Here is a 20,567-nt window from a genome sequence, read left to right as displayed (position 1 = left end):
TGCTAGAAATTTGAGTAAGATGAAGACAGAGAAGTCATCTGTAGCTCTGGGCTGGTATAGGTCACTGGTGACTCTGAGAAGGGGCTTTTTAGAGTCAGCGTGGATAGAAGAGCCCCATTAGAGTGTACAGAGGTATTTACGTATATACCAAGGACACCAAGAAATGAGTAACATCAGTTGGCTCCGGGGGGCGGGAAACCAGGTGGCTGGGAACAGGAGTGGAGATAAACTTGCTTTTCATCATGTGTTTCTTTTGTACTATGTTACAAGCACCTATTCACAATGCCACAATGGGGTGAGGAAAGAATGGGCAGTAAAACAGAAGAGTGGGGACACCAAATATAGACAACTCCGTGGAGATGTGCTGGGAAAAGGAAAAGAGAAATGGGTTGATGTGGGGCCACACTAAGGTTTCCTAAGAGTATGTTTATGCATGGATGAGAGTGGTCCTGCAGAGAAAGAGAGATGGACAGTGTGGGAAGGAGAGGTCATAACTGCAGAAGCAAGATCCTTAAACAGGCCCAGGTGGGGCTGACCTGAGATGGGTGTGAGGACAGACATTTCATCTCATGTGGCAGGAAGGAAGGTGGGGCTGTAGGTTTAAATACAGTGCGATGGTGGAATAGGCAGGGGAGATGCTGTGGTCATCATTAAGGGTGTCTGTGTTGGGGCGGGGAGAAGGTATTGAAGTTTCAAGAAAAGAGAATGGAGGCCTGGCCGCTACCCACTCTCCTGTTACAGCCACAGTCTCAGTTGCTGCAGGATGCCTGGGTGTCTGGGCAATCCGTGGACAGCAGTGAGGGCCACAATGACAGATTACGGCAGAGTAGAGCAGTGACCTGGAGGTTAGGGAGTCCATCTACCCTGTCTCCTTCACAGACAGATGTCTCCCAGCTACTCCTGCATAGCTCCAGTCCTGCTCACATTCTCTCACCATCAGTACATCCGTGCTGTCAGGATGTTCAGGGGATGAGTGAAGAGGAGTCTGAAAGTGTCATTAACTGGCTTGATTGCACCTTGATCCAACTCTGCTAACAACTAGTCTTCCAAAATACAAATGGACTCTCATTGTACCGCACTCTCCTTCAGTAGTGCTTCACTTGATGAGGTCCTGCTAAGTATTATCAGAAAATCTACCCTGGCCAGGTGCAACAGCTCACGCCTGTAATCCCAGCACTTTGGAAGGCCGAGGTAGGAGGATCGCTGAAGCCTAGGAGTTTGAGGGCAACCTGGGCAATGGGGTGAGATCCTTGCCTCTACAAAAAAATTAAAAAAAAAAAAAATTAGCTGGCCACTGATCTGTTCTGTCTCTACAGATTTGGCTGAGCTTCATTCTACTGATCTTTCCAACCACTTTATTCTAGTTGTCCCTCATGGTGGCAGCCCTTCTTGGGCTCCCTCAGGGTTGCCCCATACTCTGAGCATCCATGACTGTCCTTGGCTCCTCAATATCCCAAAGCCAACAACAGTCCAAAACCAACATCATATTGTCTCCACTCCATCATCACCAACCCAATGCCAATATCCAAGGCCAACACCTCAAATTCACCCATCCCCTTGTCCCATCAGTATCTCTCCCCAAAGCTATCTGGTCTGTTGCTACCAGCTGCTCTTCTGAATTCCTGGTAGTCCCAGTTCTGTCCCATTCTTGTATTCCCATGCTACCCTACCCCTACTCCCTAGTGGCCCCTCACCACCAAGAAGCATCCAAGGAGCCCAAGGACCACAGCCGAAGGTCCTCTCAGCCAAAGAAGAATCAAGGCAGGCCTCCAAATGCAGAGGAACCCAACTAGAAGGGAAGTATTTCCACCTTTTTCCCAGAGACACTCCACCCCAAATTATCACACTTCAAGTTTATGACCCTAAACTTCAACTAGGCACTCAACACTGCCAAACAAACCTCAAACTGCCTTAGGAAATCCGTTTACCATTCCCTAGAGTGATCATTTCATACATTCTTTCCTCTTTAATTTGAAATTTTAAGTCAGTTTATTAAGTTCAACATGAAAACTATCAGAAGTATATCCTCAGCTTGGCATGGTGGCTCATGCCTGTAATAACAGCACTTCGGGAGGCTAAGGTCGGAGGATTGCTTGAGACCAGGAGCTCAAGACCAGCCTGGGCAATATAGACCTTGTCTCTACAAGAAATTTTAAATATTAACCATATGTGGTGGTGCACACTTGTAGTCCCAGCTACTTGGAAGGCTCACATGGGCCCGGGAAGTTGAGGCTGCAGTGAGCTATGATCATACCACTGCACTCCATCCTGGGTGACAGAGCGAGACCCTGTCTCAAAAAAAAAAAAAAAAAATCCTCCTTATAATTATTTCTTCTTGGAGAAAAGGAAAGGAAAATCAAAACCCTCTGAGCATAGCCAGGATGCTGTGACAGTCAAGCCTCTCTACAGATGGGGACAGTCCTCTGGTCAGTGAAGTCACTCTCTGGGTCAGCAGGATTGGAGTCTGGATCATCCTCCTCATCCTCCAGCTCCAGGTCATCCATTTCCTGGAACAAAGACTTAATTTCTTCCACATTGTTTCCAGCATCCTCCAAGAACTGGATATCAGATGTGTCAAGATTTGGATCTGTTTCAAGTAGCTGTTTCCCACTTAATTTATTTTTTCCTGCTTGTTCTTCCATCCATTTCTTTTTAATTTCCAAGCCTTCTGCAGCAAATTTGTACTTCCAATTTAAGACATTCTCAATTACAACAGGAATGCCATGGAATAATTGCTTTTCAGCTTATTTGGATTCTTTCTGTTTCTTTTTTTTCTTCTCTTCTAGTTTTTTTATCTGATCTACTTCTTTTAATTTTTCTTGCACAACTGTCACTACAGATCATCACCATACCAAGATTTTCTTCAGCCTGTAATGCTAAGAATTTTTAAGTGTCTGAGACATTATCTTCTAGATTTTCTGAGAATACTTCATAAAGGCAGGGTTTATCTGGGTATTTCTCCTTGTCTGTAAACTTGAGGGTAGTCTGGACAGTTTCATCATTTTCTCCAGCCTTAGATGTCACAGTAATGGTGAAGCTGGGTGAATTTCCTTTCTTTTTTTTTCTTTATTATTATTTTTTGAGACTTACTCTGTTGCCCAGGCTGGAGTGCAGTGGCACAATCTCGGCTTACTGCAGCCTCCACCTCCTGGGCTCAAGCCATCCTCCCACCTCAGACTCCTGAGTAGCTGATTCTACAGGTGCCCTGGTTTGGGCGGGTGGCAGTAGTGGCACCCGGGGAGCTCCCACCAGCTCCACGGAGTGTGCAGCCCCAGCCGAGCCTCCCTGCTGCAGCCCGCATTCTGGCAGCCACTGTCCTCAACAGCCCTGTACCCAGCACATAGGCCTGCAGCTGAGTGTAACCTGGGTGTGGTGGCTCACGCCTGTAATCCCAGCACTTTGAGAGGCCAGGGTGGGAGGGTCACTTGAGCCCAGGAATTCAAGACTAGCCTGGGCAACAAAGCAAGACCTCATCTCTAAAAATAATATAAAAATAAATGAGTGTATTGAATGCATAAACAATATCTTTGCCAACAAGGAGTGATGCCAAAAAGCTGGACACATTTTTTTGCAATGAGCATATATTACTCTTACAATCAGAACAATGAGAAGAAAACAAATTATTTTTTATGGAGTCTCACTCTGTTGCCCAGGCTTGAGGGCAGTGACTGGATCTTGGCTCAATTCAGCTTCTGCCTCCTGGGTTTAAGCGATCCTCCCACCTCATCCTCTCGGGTAGCTGGAATTACAAGTGAGAGCCACCACACCCAGCTAATTTTTGTATTTTTAGTAGAGATGGGGTTTCACCATGTTGGCCAGGCTGGTCTCAAACTCCTGACCTCAAGAGATCCGCCTGCCTTGGCCTCCCAAAGTGCTGCGATTACAGGCATGAGCCACTGCACCCAGCCAAGAAAACAGATTTTTAAAGTGGTGGTGGCCCTTGGAGTTCTGCCTCAGTCCTCCGTTTTCTCATCAAATGGCCTCCCTGCACTCAGTCCTTTATGCCTCTGTTCCTCTCTCACGTGGCCACTGTCAACTCCCACAAAACTCATCTCCCCTGCTTCTCTTCAGGCCCAGGTAGCCAGGTGCCTGCAGGGCCTCTCCCCTGTTGCAAACATACCCGTCATCTCCAGGCCTCTGCCCCACCCTGCTCCACTTCCTCTTCCCCACCTCAGCGACCAAGCCCTACCATCCTCCCTGTGCTCCAGCCAGCATCCTGGAGGCCTCTTGGACTCCCCTGGCCCATATCCACCCCACCACCAAGCCCTGGCCTTCCACCTCACATGATCCCTCCTCCCATCCCTGCTGCCACCACTACCCGCCGTGGTCCTCTCGTTTCTCCTGTGCGGGCACCAGCTGCCCTGCTTCTATTCCTGCCTCAGCCAACCCATCCTCCACACTTTAGCCAGAGTGACCATCCTCCAGTGTAAATAGTCACCCCTTCTTAAATATCTCTATCTTCATAGTCTGCATGATGAAGTCCAAATTCCACTGCATGGGCCATTCACGGTTCTCTGCCTACCTCTCTATTTCCCAGTCTCCAGCTCCTCCCGTGCAGGGAACACCTCCAGGCCCTGTGTCTGCTGTTAACTCTGTCTGGAATGTCCTGTCCCTCTTACACTGGAAAACCACCTGTTACAGGGCTCTGTTCTGTGAAGTCTTTCCTCACCTATCCAAATGGAGGTGTGGTTCTCTCCTTCACATTCCCATACAACTGTGTACCCCCCTCCCCACCCCTGACTGTGTGCCCTCAAGGGCAGGGCCCTGTGCAGCCCCAGCACCTGGTGCTGGCCTGGCACCGAGTACTCATTCCCTGAGAACCTGCCTAAGGTGCCCACACCAGGCCTTCCCAGTGGCTCTCAAAATGAGAGCATAGTGGGACCTGGGAGGTAGCCATGGCCCTCGCGGGTAAAGATGGTGACCTCCTTCTTCTTGACTGTGTCCCATTGCCCAGCACAAGGCCTGGCAATAGTAGGGGCTCAATAAACACTCACTGAGGGGACAGAGGCATACAGACATGAGTAAAATGAACGCTGGGGCTGAAAAGGTCCAGAGACCTCCTGCTAGCCCACATCACCCACCTATGCCTCAACATTTCACAAAGGAGGAAGTTGAGGTGCCCCCAAGGGCAGGGACTTTCCCAAGGTGAAACACTGGATTCCTTCCTTGCCAAAAGACCAAAACCCGGATGTCCTTCTTCCCAAGATTTCCTCTCCAAAATCTACAAAGGCAAAAAGGCTCCAAAGAGCAGATGGGGCTTATTGCTGACACCCCCAGCCCCATGCCTGAGCACACACTGTGGGCCAAGCTTAGTGTTGGTGTTCTCAGGCATTACTGCATGTGCTCCCATGTCGACATGAGGAGGGAGGCACTATTATTATCTCCATCTTACATCTGAGAAATTGGAGGTTCAGGCTGCTGAAGTCACATGGCAAGAAAGTGCAGAGGCCGGGCATGGTGGCTCACATCTATAATTCCAACATTTTGGGAGACTGAAGTGGGAAGATCGCTTGAGCCCAGCAGTTTGAGACAAGCTTGGGCAACATAGTGAGATACCATCTCTAAAAAAAAAATATATATATATATATATATATACACACACACACACACACACACACACACACACAGTGGTGTGATGGCATCCGCCTATAGTCCCAGCTATAGGAGGCTGAGGCAAGAGGACTGCTTGAGCCCAGGAGTGTGCACCACTGCACTCCAGCCTGGGTGACAGAGCAAGACCCTGTCTCCAATAAATAAATAAATAAAGTGCTGGAGACAAAATTTGAATTCTGGGCTGGGCGCGGTGGCTCACGCCTATAATCCCAGCACTTTGGGAGGCCGAGCTGGGAGGATCACTTGAAGTCAGGCCAATATGGTGAAATCCCGCCTCCACTAAAAATACAAAGATTAGCTGGGCGTGGTGGTGCGTGCCTGTAATCCCAGCTCCTTGGGTGACTGGGGCAGAATTGCTTGAACCTGGGAGGCAGAGGTTGCAGTGAGCCAAGATCGCGCCACTGCACTCCAGCCTGGGCAAAAGACCAAGACTGTGTCTCAAGAAAAGAAAAAATTGAACTCTGTTTGGCATGACCCCAAGATTGGCATTCTCAGATTCCACCCTCTGCCCCAGAATGGCTTGGCTAGGAGTGCCTGAGGGGTGGGGCTGGCAAAGCAGTGCCTCCTACATGAGGGAGAGGGAGAAGGCCTGATAGGGCGATGGCCTCTCTGGGACCTGGTCCAGCACTAGGAAGCCTGAGAGGAAGGGGCCTCTCTTCCCAAACACTCTATGGCAACATGGCACAGGCCTTTCTCCACCACTGCCTCTGCTGGTCTCAAAATGTGGGGTGCATTTCAAAGGGGATAAACCTGAAGGGCTTCTATTCAGGTGAGAGAAAGGCAGAATCCAAATAAGAGTCAGGTTACACCCAGAGATGTTCAAAGCTCTTGTCATGGGGCATGGGGACTCTTCTCCTCTATGCCCCATAGGCCCATCCAGTCCCTTCTCCACAAGCTAAACATGCCCATCTGTGTCCCCGAACCAGCAATAGTTGTTGGTTTTCAACTGGATAAAGTCCAGATCCCTTAGCTTGGCATTCAAGCTGCTCTGGGATCTCATTTTTGACTGTTTGTCCTACCTCATTCTCTCACTAAGCAAGCTCTTTGCATCATCAAGTTAGGCTGCTCACCATTCCTCTAAACATGTTTGCTGCTTTCCTGCCTCCGAGGCTTTGCCCATGCCTTTCCCCCTAGAGTGCTTTTCATTCCCATGTTCTCCTATTGAATCTTACCATCCTGGATGGGCACGGTGGCTCATGCCTGTAATCCCAGCACTTCGGGAGGCCAAGGCGGGCGGATCACTTGAGGTCAGGAGATGGAGACCAGCCCGGCCAACGTGGCGAAACTCTGTCTCTACTAAAAATACAAAAATTAGCCATGTTTGGTGGCGCACACCTGTAATCCCAACTACTCAGGAGGCTGAAGCAGAATTCCTTGAACCCAGGAGGCAAAGGTTGTAGTGAATTAAGACCGCGCCACTGCACTGGAGCCTGGGCAACAGAGTGAGAGGTTTTCTCAAAAAAAAAAAAAAGGAAAGAAAGAAATCTTACCATCCTTTTAAGCCCAGGTGCACTGGCACCTTCCCCTTCCATAGAATTTTTTTTTTTTTTTCCCTCTGTTAAATCCCAGGGCGCTTCACTTTGTACAGATCTGCTGACTCATGTGTGGATTATCTGCGTCTGTGCCCTTCTCCTAGATACTACATGTGAGGGCAGCAGCAGCCTCCTACTCATCACCATATCCCCCAAGGGCCATGTGCTCAGTAGGTGCTCTAGGAATGCCTATTGGACTGATAAAGGCATGAATGGACTCCTAAAATCAGTGGGAAGAATTTCTGATCCAGAGGCACCTGCATTTTAACAGGGACCACCACTTGCCCTAATGCAGAAAAATTATCCAAAACTAGGAAATAAAGCAAAAGGAGTATTATGCGCCCTTTAAAAATCTCCTTAGAGTATGTCTGACTTACTATTTACCATTGGTTAGTGCCCAGACTTTGTAAAAATTGAAGTTAACTGTAAAAATTGATGTTGCAAATAATTTCTATATACTTCAAAAAGAACAACCCTGATGGTTACGATTTGGTTGTCCTGCAGGACATTAAACAGTTTTGTATCTTACATAGCCATCTTAAGTAACCAGCATTCTTACTTAGCCATCTTAAGTAGTCAGCATTCTTTTTTCACTGACCATACTTCAATTTCTAATATCTTCCTTTAAACCATCTTTGCCATTCTGCTGGGTTCCCTCATTCATAAGTTAAACAAATCTTTCACTTGTGTTCACTATACGTTTATATAAGAGTTATGTCTTTTAAATTTTTGAAAATTATGCTTTGACACAACTTTGGGCACATTAAAATCATCTGTGGGGCATTTAAAAGATACAAATCCCAGCACTTTGGGAGGCCAAAGCAGGCAAATCACTGGAGCCCAGGAATCTGAGATCAGCCTGGGCAACATGGCAAAAACCTGTCCCTACAGAAAATAAAAATAAAAAAATTAGCCAGGCATGTTGACGCACACCTGTGGTCCCAGCTACTCAGGAGGCCAAGGCAGGAGGATTGCTTGAGCCTGGGAGGTTAAGTCTGCAGTGAGCCATGATCATGCCACTGCACTACAGCCTGGGCAACAGAAGAAGACCCTTTCTCAAAAACAAAAACAAAGAAAAATACAGAAACCCAGGTTCTACCTCTGGGATTCTGATACAGAAACTTCTGGGTGGGAGTTTGCTGCCTGTTTCTTTAGTACTCTCAGAGAATTCTAATTAATAGTCAGAGCTGAGAACCTCTCTACTAAAGGGCAACAGCCTTTATTAGGCTTGTTTGTTACCACAAACAAGCACTCGTTAAATGTTCGCCATTATTGCCTGGCACAGTGCATGTACCTCTGATCCTAGTTACTTGGGAGGCTGTGGCGGGATGATTACTTGAGCCAGGAGTTCAAGTCTGTAGTGCAATATGATTGTGTTTGAGAATAGCCACTGCACTGTAGCCTGGGCAACATGGTGACACTCCATCTCTTAAAAAAAAAAAAAAAAAAGTTACCCATTGTTATTGTTAGCTCTGACAATGGAACTTCAGACACAGGGATGAAGATTTGGTATAGTGGTACTCTGGGTGTTCCTGAAATCATACCAGCTTTACACTGGGTCTTTTGGATCATGAGAGGCCATGGTATACAATACTGGGTGTATCACTGTATTAGTTTCCTTGGCTGCTGTAACAAATGGCCATACACTTAGTAGCTTGCAACACAGATTTATTATCTTACAGTTCTGGAGTTCAGAAGTCTGAAATAAGCCTTACCAGGCTAAAATAAGGTTGTGGCCAAGGCTGTTTTTTTCTGCAGGATCCAAGGGAGAGTCTCTTCCTTGCCTCTTCCAGCTCCCCGTAGCTGCCAGTGTTCTTTGGCTCATGGCTTCATCTCTCCAGGCTCTGCTTTGGTGGTCACATGGCCTTCTCCAACCACCCACTTTGATCTCTTCCCTCTTCTTCTTATAATCACATTCTTCTAATCTTCTTATAAGGACCCTGTGATCACATTGGGCTCACCCAGATAAACCAAGGTAATCTCTTTGCTGGAACGAGCTCAGTCGGGGAGACCCTGACCCAGCAGCGCTAGAGGAATTAAAGACACACACACAGAAATATAGAGGTGTGAAGTGGAAAATCAGGGGTCTCACAGCCTTCAGAGCTGAGAGCCTTGAACAGAGATTTACCCACGTATTTTTTAACAGCAAGCCAGTCATTAGCATTGTTTCTATAGATATTAAATTAACTAAAAGTATCCCTTATGGGAAACGAAGGGATGGGCCGAATTAAAGGAATAGGTTGGGCTAGTTAACTGCAGCAGGAGCATGTCCTTAAGGCACAGATCGCTCATGCTATTGTTTGTGGCTTAAGAATGCCTTTAAGCGGTTTTCCGCCCTGGGAGGGCCAGGTGTTCCTTGCCTTCATTCCCCTAAACCCACAACCTTCCAGCTTGGGTGTTAGGGCCATTATGAACATGTTACAGTGCTGCAGAGATTTTGTTTATGGCCAGTCTTGGGGCCAGTTTATGGCCAGATTTTGGGGGGCCTGCTCCCAACACTCTTCATCTCAAGATCCTTAATCTAATTGCACCTTCAAAGTCCCTTTTGCCACATAAGGTAACAGTCACACTTTCTGGGGATTAACGGGTGGACATTTGAGGAGGCATTATTCAGCCTACCAGAGTCATCCTTCTCTGCAGCCTCAGGATCCAAGGCAAAACCCCCTGCTGAGAGCTCACCACTCCCTACCACCCCACATCCCTTGGAGCCATGGAGGACCCACTGTGTTCTCAGTGTAGGGGATCAGAGCAAGTGGAGGCTTTGCAAACCTCCAAAACTAGGGGTTCTATACTGAAAATAGTAATAAAGCTGGAATTTCAGGAGACAAGAGAGAGAATTTAGAGGCAGCTCTGGATGATGCAGCTGCCTGTGAGTGGTCCATAAAGCCAGCATGGATGTCTCCCTGTCACACAATCAGGTCACCACCACTTCTCTTCAGTAGCAGTCTGCCCTCTGGGCTGCAGCTTTATTTACTGTTGTATTAAGTTATTAAAATTAAAAAAAACACACACCTATCTACTATTTATTTTAGTAGATAATAGAAATGAGTTAAGATTGCTGCATTATGTCTCCATTAAGTAATTATGATCTAAGAGCTCCACAAAAACCCGTCAGAGAACAGGCAGAAGCTTCATTTTCTTCCCTGCATCTGAATGTGGCCTGGGTTTGCAAGGGCAAGCAGGGACACTATGTGCAGTGGAAAAAGGCCTGCCTTCCACAGCCCCGTGCCAGGGTGAATGACTTGGCAAGTGGGGTAGGAGCTGGGATATCTGGCAAGCAGAGTAGGAAAGCCAGATTCCCTTGAATAGTGAACAACCTACACATCTGAACACAGCAGCCCTCGTTTCCCATCTGCATCCACGTCCTTGCCTCTATTGTGAACTCATTTCACCAGATCTTAGGGTTTACAAACTCTCAAAGCATCCCCAATATCGTCTCAATCCTCACAATAACCCCATGAGGCTGGTCAGCTTGGTATCATTGTCCCATTTTAGAGATGAGAAAACTGAAGTTAAAGACATGAATGATTTGCCGTCACCTGGCTCCTGGGTGACGCAGTTGGATGCTGCAGTGTCCCCTTCTTGACATCACTCAGTGCAAGGTGGCCCTGGGGTGGGGAATGGGGCATGCATTTTAGGGGGCAAGGCTTTCATCTTGTCATAGGCTGTCAGCAGCCCAGACTTCAGGAACCTCCTCTTTAAGAAAGCTACCCACTTCCCATACCTCTGCCTGCCCTCCTCAGGGTTCTCACATTCTTCTAATCCTGCCTCTAGACACTCAGCAAATGCCACGCCCCCTCAGCACGTCTGCTTCTGCTTCCACAGGGCAGGCTCTGGGGCAGATGATCCACAGTTACTTATTCAAAGAAGTGAGGGACTTAATGTACTTTGAATGGATGTTATCCCTAATTGAGCAGGCGTGTAAGCTTGCTGTGGGTCCTGACTGAGGGATGTCCCACCAGGAGGCAAGCCCTCTGGCTTTTCATGAAGCATCAAGATCAAAGGCAGAGAAAGCTCAACCCACACTGACAGGAGGAAGAGATAGCCTTCTTGGAGGACCTGGAAAACAATTTGGCACCTTGTTTTGGTGTAGCTGGAAAGCTGCTCTAACTGGGAAACTAGGGTTGGCCAAGGCAGGCACGTGGGTTCTGCTGTACAGCTCAGCAATGCCCTAGGCTCAGCGTTCCCTGCCTGTTCCCACCAAAGGGCCTCAGGCATCTCATCCATCCTTTGTTTGAAACTCTTCTACTCCCTTGCTGGCAAGAGATAAAGCCCACCTGGAGATTTATGATGAAAACACTCACCAGACCAAGGAACCCACTGGAGAGGGCATGCAGTGGAGCAGGGGGTCACAGACGGAATTCAGAAGGTCTGTGGACTGGGATGAGTCATAATAAAAAAGGACATCTCTATTTTCCCTACCCTCTAACTGAAGATCAGCATTTCCTTCCATTATACAAACCCCAGCAGTTTTAGCAGCACTTGGCATTCTGTTCCACAGAATTCACTGATATTTTCATATCACATCACAATGGCTACAGGTATCTTGAGATATGGTTTATGCTCCTCACTACTTCAAAATTATGGTAGTTATTAGACACACTGCTCTGCTGGAATTTTTTCTTTTTCTTTTTTTTTTTTTTTTTTTTTTTTTGAGATGGAATCTCACTCTGTCACCAAGGCTGGAGTACAGTGGTATGATCTCAACTCACTGCAACCTCTGCCTCGTGGGTTCAAGCGATTCTCCTGCCTCAGCCTCCTGAGTAACTGGAATTACAGGCATGTGCCACCATACCCAGCACATATAGCTAATAAAAAATTAGCTAATTTTTTGTATTTTTAGTAGAGACAGGGTTTCACTATGTTGGCCAGGCTGGTCTCAAACTCCTGACCTCAAGTGATCCACCCGTTTCAGATTCCCAAAGTGTTGGGATTACAGGCATGAGCCACCATGCCTGGCCCACTGCTGGATCTTAATTGATGGGTTAATAAAGAAAAATGTATTTCTATTTCACAAGTCAAAAAATATTTTGATAACCAAATCTCAATATAATTGGTTGCCTTTGTAATTCTCCTTTTTGGGTTTTGTTTTGTGAGAAAGGGTCTCATTCTGTAACCCAGGCTGGAGTGCAGTAGCACGATCTTGGCTCACTGGAGCCTTGACCTCCCAGGCCCAGGTGATCCTTCCATCTCAGCCTCCCAAGTAGCTGAGACCACAGTTATGTGCTACCATGCCTGGGTAATTTTTAAATTATTTTGTAGAGACGGGGGTCTTACTTTGTTGCCCAGGCTGGTCTTGAACTTCTATGCTTAACGATCCTCTTGCCTCAGCCTCCCAAATTGTTGGGACTATAGGTGTGAGCCACCATGTCCAGCCTCAGTATGTATTTTTTTTAAAATGTATTTAAAAACATTATTCTGAGGAGGGGCCCACGGCACCAAGAAAATAAAAACATGAAGAACTCTTGTATACAAAGTAACTCTACAGAAGGCAGGGGGCTGAGGTTATATCACTTAGGAGGAGAATGTCTGTTTGAAAAATACACTTTCAGCTGGGCACAGTGGCTCATGCCTGTAATCCCAGCATTTTGGGAGGCCAAGAAGGGCAGATCACCTGAGGTCAGGAGTTCGACACCAGCCTGGCCAACATGGTGAAATGCCGTCTCTACTAAAAATACAGAAATTAGCCAGGTGTGTTAGCAGGTGCCTGTAATCCCACTCGGGAGGCTGAGGCAGGAGAATCACTTGAATCCGGGAGGCGGAGGTTACAGTGAGCCAAGATCGTGCCACTGCACTCCAAAAAGAAGAAAAGAAAAAGAAAAGAAAATACACTTTCTAGGTAGGGCACGGTGGCTCATGGCTGTAATCCTAGCACTTTGGGAGGCTGAGATGGGAAGATTATTTGAGCCCAGGAATATGAGACCAGCCTGAGCAACATAGAGAGACACGCCTCTACCCCCATCTCTAGAATTTCTTTTCTCTTTAAATTAGCGGGGCGTGATGGTACATGCCAATAGTCCCAGCTACTCAGGAGGCTGAGGTGGGAAGATCTCTTGATACCGGGAATTTGAGGTGAGCTATGACCACGCCACTGCACTCCAGTCTGAGTAACAGAGTGAGAAACTGTCTCAAAAACAAAAAAGAAAACATTTTTTAAAATTACAGATTCTAGGGCCCTGTCACAGGCCAGGCTCTCTGGGAAGCAGACCCCTAGACGGAGTTTAGGGCTCAGAGTTCAGAGGGTTTGTCGGTGTTGTGAGGATCTACACTTGTGGAAGGGAGGGTGGAAAGCAGGATTGGACAGTCTCAAGAGAGGCCTCAGCTAACCCTATGGGGAGCTCTGAAGATGGGACGGCTCCTTCAGAGTTGCTCTAAGTTGGGGTGAGGGGGCCAGGCCTTTATGCCCCATGTTCATCAGTCATTAGATGCAGTTACCCTAGGGAAGGGATCTGACCTTGGGCAAGGCTGCTGTCTCCAGCTGAGGCACCTGTCAGAGAGGACCACGAGCTAACTGAGGGCTTCCTGCCAGCAGCACGCCCAGAAGCTGGGGAGAAAGTCATTCATTCCTACGGGACGGTCTGTGTGGTGGCTCACAGAGTCCACTGAAAGCTTCTACTGCAGAATTATTGTAGCTAAATTCCTGAATGCAGTCCAGAGTCCATCATTTTTAAAGTTCTGTCAGTGATTCGGATGCTCTGCCTGGTTTGGAAGCCCTTAATTGCTGGTAGTCAAAGCTCGAGAGGGCTCTGAGATCACGGAGTCTGAGGGACTTGGTTCAAGGCTATTCAGCCAGTCAGTGGCAGAGCCAGGAGGGTGCTGACCTGACCTTGGCCATGGCCTTGCTCCACTTTTAAATTTCATTCAACAGACATTTATTGAGAATCTCCCACCACCACGTGAGGCACTGGGGATGCACTAATGAGCAAAAGAACACAGTCTTTCTCCTTGGAATATTCACAGTCCTGCCCCCCAAAATTCTCTCAGCTGGGCCTGCAACCACTCAAACATTGCTCCTGGGACCATGAGTTGGCAATCTCTATCAACGCCATAAATGTATCTACTCAGCATTTCCACTTCTAGGTCTTTATCCTACAGTTAAACCTCCATATGGGTGAAGTGATATACGTACAAGAGTATTCACATATTCACCAGAAATTCTTTATAATAGCAACAGCCTGGAAACACCCTAGAGGTTGATCGATGGGGTTCTGGTTGAATAAGCCATATCCTGGGTAATCACTAAAAATAAAAGAGTCACCTTTCTATATAATGATATGAAAAAAAAAAAAACAAACCTCCAAAGACATATTGGCGAGCAAAAAAGGAAGATATAGATAACACCAATTATAACATGCCACCATTTTGGTGAAAAATAATAAAAGATATATGTGAATTTGTTAAGATTTTCAGTGAACCAAGAGCTTTAACAAAGAGGGAAACACTCAGTCCAAATAGAAAAACAGAAATCACTCAAGGTTTTTCACACAGAGATCACTTAATTCAGGAAATGGGTTCAGCAAGTGATACAAGAGCTGAGAAACCAAATACACCTATCAGCTGACCCAGGACCTTGGGAAACAATAGCCTGTAAGGGCTTAGCCTCCCAGGATACAGAGAAGAGGAGGAAGAGGGTGAGGAGTGAATTTCAGGCTACCATAATAGTGTCCAGGATAATATGTTTAATAAATGCATAGAGTATATGCCAGAGGCCGCATAAGAAATAGTCATGGTGCTTGTCTCTAGGAGTTGGAGACTGGGAAGGAGACCTAGATTATGTAGGGTGCCCTTTGGTTTACTTTGAAATTTTGTACCATGAGTGTATGTTGCCTATTTGAAACAAGACACTTGCCTGACGTTCATATTTAGTATATTGGTAAAGGCAAAGCCATTATATTTTTTCACTGGAAAACATCCTTCTGGAAACGAAATGCCAGCAAAATCTCCCCACACATCTCCTGTAATTATACCCCCGAAGACAGCACAGCAATTTTTTCTGTGCATGCTTTTTACAAGTGTCCTCTTCAAATCCTCCTTGGATGAAGCACAGCCCTGAGAGAAGGCAGAGACCACTGGAGTGGGGAGGATGTTTTCCTCTCATCAGCAGCTGGCTTGTTGTGCCATCTCACACCACATCTGTGGCCACTTAGGAAGCTGCCGGCCGGAAGGCCTCAGCTGGCATCCCAGAGCCGTGGTGCCTGCCAGCGCACATCTGAAGGGGCTGCTGCATCACTCTCTGGGGAACAACACACACTGGGTGCCACTGGCCAAAGCCCTGGGTGCCCACAAGGGAGGAAGATGTGGGCTCCTGGGCTCTGCCCTCGACTAACAAGTTTTGTAACTCCATAAAGAAGATGGATGGTGGAAGAGGTAGAAGGGCCAGCTCTTGTCATTGACAATTAACCCTGGTAAACCATATGAGGCACGGGAAGTATAACTAACTTGCCCAGGGTCATACTGCCCTACAATGACAGAGGTGGAATTCAGCCCAGATCTGGGTGAGATCATGAGTCCAGTCCTCTCACTGTGCAGACAGGGATACCCGGCCACTGAGGGTCACAGAGGCACCAGCCCAAGGGGTTCTGACCTTCCATGTCACCTCCCTTGTCCCTTAGGGGTTCTCAAATCAGACTGCCCCAACTCTACTACAACTCTCAGAGCCTCAGTCTTCTCTGCTATCAAGTGGAATTTTACTACATGTTTAAAAGTTTGTTATGAGGTTTAAATTTGTCAATGACTATAAAGCATTTAGCGCATAGTGGGCTCAACAAATGCGAGTCCATTTCTTCCTTTTCTTTCAGTATTTTAATTCCTCCTCCTCATACTGAAACCTCGCAGGGTTACTAGAGACTCAGACAAGAACACTGACCTCTCTACAAAAGCCTCGGGCTGTACCGGAGTCCCACTGTTGGGCCTGGGAGCTGGGCTGTGCCTCTGTGGATCCTTCTGCCCTGAAATCCAGGTCCATGTTCACTTGGCATGCCGTCTTCCCTCCTAACTCAAGGCAGAGAATTCAAGCTGGGTTAACTTTCCCTGCTATTAACATTTCCACGAATACTTTCCCAGCTATTTTCCTCAATTCTGAACAATTTTCTTAAGAAGAAAGGGAAACGCCCTCTCGGCTTCAGCCTCCTGCTCCTCTGGGTTCTCTGGCAGATGAACTTCTGTTTGCACATCTGAGACTCTGCTCAGCTCCCTGATTCCTGTCCCCCCAGAACAAGGTGGTCTCAATAAGTTGCCAGATCCACTACCTAGTGGTGCAGGTTGCACCTCTCTTTCTAAGTAAGTCTCCCAGGCAAGTATTCCGGGCCTGTCTCCTGGCCCCAGAGCTCTTCTCTCCGTCTGGGGGAGGCCATTTGGTCCTCGTGAAGACTCAGTCCCTCTCCAGTCTCTGGGCTGATGCTGTCCATCGTTGATACTGATGGGAGGAGGCTGCAGCTGTCATTTACCTCAGTGACTTCATTCAGGTCAGCCTTGCTGTGGGCTTCCGTGTGACCTCCAGCCTAGAGGAGCCCCTCTGTCTTGTGAGAAACAGCCCCTGGCCCCCTGTTTCCCCAGGGCTTCATAGTCTATCGGGGCGACAGGCATGTAGTGAGATGATCACAGCCCAGTGTGGTCAGAGCTCTGCAAGAGCAATGCAGGAGTAACTCGGGGAAAAAACAAATAAAGGAAGAAGCACTGAAGTTTTCCCAGATGAGTCAAGGACAGCGTTCTAGTTATCTCCTGCTCCAAAACACAGTGGCATAAAACGACCATCTATGCGTCCAGATTCCATGGCTCAGGAATTTGGATAGGACACTGCAAGGGTGTGTCTTCCCTGCTCTGTGATGCCTGGGCCTCAGCTGGGGTGACTCTAATGGCTGGAGGTGACTTGAAGAGTTGGGCATCTGGGCTGGGCTGGCTGAAGAGTGGGCTCAGCTGGGACTGTCGACCGAAGTGCCTACTTGTGGTCTCTCCAGCCTGGTGGTCTCAGGACAACTGGACTTTTTTTTACATGGTATTGGGGTTCAAGTGTGAGTGTTTCCAATGAACAAGGCAGAAGTTGCATGGCCTTTCATGACTTAGCCTAAGATGACACATAGCATCACCTCCAACATACTCTATTGGGCATAGCAGTCATAAAACCAACCAGATTCAAGGGACAGGGACATAGAATTCATCTCTTGAGGCCAAAATATTGCAGCTATGTTTTAAAACTGCCACAGAAGTTTCCCCAGAAAAGGTAACCCTTGAGCTGAATTTTGAAGGCAGAGTAGAAGTTTTCTGGATAGACAACATGGCGAGGGTGTCCTAGGCTGAGGGATCAGGATATGCAAAGGCCCAGGGGCACAAGAGTGAACTGACTGCATGACATGTCATAAGTCCCACAAGACTTCCCAGGAGCTCAGCACACAGACCCTTCCTGCCAACTCAGACAGCCACTGCTGGCTGGTCCTTCCCCGAGTGCTAAGAACCTGCTGTGCCCCAGAGCCCCAGAGCTCACACACCAGCCTGTCAGTTGAGGGCTCACCCAGATCACAGGTTGATTGGCAAATCCACATCCCAGTGGCCTGGCCTCACCCGGCTCCTGAGGCTGTGGTGAGCACGCAGGGAGATGCCACCTGGGAACAGTTCAGTCAGACTCCATGCCCGTGTTCTTATCTCCAGCTCTTGACTTAGAAACTCGAGGCCCAGCCAAAGCTTTCTTGGTTTGGTTTTTCAAGGCACTCTGTCTCCATTGGCTTGAATCCTGGCAATTCTTTCCATAATGCTTAGTCCTTTTGAGTGGAGGCATAAAAACTCAGACTAGATTAAGCAAAAAAGGGAAATTACTCATTCTTGTAAATGGAATATTCCAGGAGCAAATCCTGGAGTTTAAACAATATCAGAATTCTCTTTCTGTTTCTCATCTGCCCATTTTTTTGTGTTGGCTTCATTTTCAGGCAGAGTCTCCCGCAAAGTACCAATGATGACCCCACAGTTCTAGGCTTCACTAATCCCCGTAGCCAGCAAACCCAGACAGAAGAGAGCACCTTCTCCCTAAATGCTCTAAATGCTCTGGCTGCAGTCCCAGAGAGGGCTCTGATTGGCTTAGCTTAGATCACATGCCTGTCCCGGAACTGATCACCATGGCCATGAAGCTGTAGTGCCGTAATTGGCTATGACTGAATCAAGGGCTGACCCCTGGTAGGCTGATGGGTTAGTCCCACAGTAACGACATAGAATCACTTTCTTTCAAGAAATAGGGGCTCTGTAGAAGGGAAGGGAAAATGTAAAAGGCAGATGAAATTTAGTGGCCACAGCCCCAGGGCCACTAGTATAGTTGCACAATTTGTGCACTGCTAAAGCAAGGATAGAGTACCCTCCTTGTCTGCCCAGAAAAGGTCTCCTTTTCTAATTCACACAAAGGCAGCCCCATGGACGCATGCCCAGCTTTGCAAGGCCTACTCTACTTTCCTTTTCCCTGTACTCCAGCACTGCCTGGAATATACCACCTGCTTCCTCCAAGTCCTATTTCCAGTGCCTACTGCCCTGTGCATTGGCCAGGATGAATCTCAAGTTCCCCATAGGCCCACAGAATTACAACTTCTGCTTTGGTATGGTTGTCCAGTTGTGGTTCTTTATCTGTCTCCCTGTCTGGCCTAAGACAGGTTCCATAGGGACAGGTGGTGTATCCAACCAGGGAGTATATCCAAGCCCTCCCAGGCCAGGTGGAGGAGATGCACAGGTAGGATCTGCTTGGTGGGTGGAAAGAAAACAGAATTATTCTCATTGCTGCCCCAGACCCTCTCCTGGCTGTTCCCTGCACATCCTCAATGAGAGGCTATCTGCCTGATCCAAGCACCTCCTGTCTCACTTCTACTAGCTGCTAGAGACAAAGCTGAAAGGAAGGGGTCTTGAATAATGCACCCACAGGGCCACCATTCAAGGCTGGGCTCCAGATATCAAGAGCCCTTCTTCAGGAGGCCTCGGGGGAAGTGAAGGTGGCTGGGCTCCATCTGGCTTCACTGAGGCTGCCAGGCAATTGCTCTAGGGCTCAGCTCTAGCTCCTGATGAAAACCAGATCTGGGAGCTTGGAGCCTTTGGTGAAACTGGATACCTGTCAACGTAGGCAAAGGAAATCCACTGTGGGAGGGAGGCTGGCTGGCAGCCCAGCAGTGCTGGGCTGGGCAGTAAGGTTGAGCTTTCCTTCTGAAAGGCCCCGAGGAGCCCTTGCCATGTGGGGTGATGACAGCCCTAAGAAACAGGAACCCCATGGAGACAGCAGAAGCACACCCACTTCTCTGTCACTTTTCTCCCTCTTCCCTTCTCTTTCTGTTTCATTTATTCAGATAGAAGACCTGGATTCAATCCCAGTACTAACTTTTATTCACTTTGGGTGAATGATTTAACCTCTCTGAGCCTCAGTTTGATCATCTGTAAAGTGGGAGTGAAAACAGTAACTACCTAGTTGGCTTACTGTAGGATTAAAGGTGAAAATGCATGCAAAGTGCTTAGCACAGGACCTGGAACATAGTAAGCCCTTACTAAATGTCAGTGATTGTTATGCCTTCTCCCTGCCTCCTTTTCTATGAAAAGTTATTTGATATCATTAAGCCATAAACACAATACTTGATGACTATAGTAAGGAAAATAGTTTGTGTCCCTAATGGCTGATGGGATGGCAAGAGCATTGGCCCTGGAGTCAGACATCCTGAGGTTGTAATCCCAGCTCTGCCATTTACAAACTGGGTTATTTACTCAAAGGACTTAACTTATTTGAACTTCAGCATCCCCGTCTGTAAAACAGGGACAGTCCTGATACCTGCTCTGCTTAGGGCCCCCCGGTTGCTGTGTGTCACACATAGGATACATTTATACAGTGGTACCAGAAACCATGCACAGCCATACACCTTGGTAATCATTATTTACGCTTCCAATGTTGTGCTTTCCTTCTTGTTGTCTCCTTTTTTGCTGTTTGGTTCTTCTTTTCCTTTTTCCAGTCATGAGTCCAATAAACTTTGTGGAGTCATAGAGTGTTAAAGCTGGAAAAGACCTCTGTGACCATTGGTTCAGTGGTTCTGTCAGAAATCACCTGGGGAATGCAAAGAAATTAAGATTCCTGGGCTCCAACCCAGACAAAGAGAATCGGAATACCTTTTTAAGTGAAAACTTGTTTTAAATTACAAAAGTCATACATGCTCATTATAAATGAATCCCAACTGTACAGAAATAATGAGAGTAAAACAGTCTCTCAGAGGTAACCACTTTTAATGGTTTGGTGTGTGTCCTCTAGGGTTTTGGGTTTTTTCTCTTTCCGCTGGAAAGAGCTAAGCATATAGCTTTTATTTTTCCCATTAAACTAGATCACCACTCACTTAAAAAACAAAAAACCGAATATAGCTTAGACATCTTTCCACATCAGTACACACATGTCTACCTCACTCTGTTCTACAGCTGCAGAGA

At 47.4% G+C, this 20,567-nt stretch overlaps 1 pseudogene; it reads right to left on the bottom strand.

Moving 5' to 3' along the window:
- Positions 1–2,393: 2,393 nt before the first annotated feature.
- LOC112627515 lies at positions 2,394–20,108 on the bottom strand (annotated as a pseudogene).
- Positions 20,109–20,567: the final 459 nt, after the last annotated feature.

Source organism: Theropithecus gelada, chromosome 7a, assembly GCF_003255815.1.
Source record: "Theropithecus gelada isolate Dixy chromosome 7a, Tgel_1.0, whole genome shotgun sequence".
Lineage (NCBI taxonomy): Eukaryota > Metazoa > Chordata > Mammalia > Primates > Cercopithecidae > Theropithecus > Theropithecus gelada.
The sequence above is the reverse complement of the archived record's forward strand: the minus strand, read 5'-3'. Positions and strand labels throughout refer to the sequence as shown.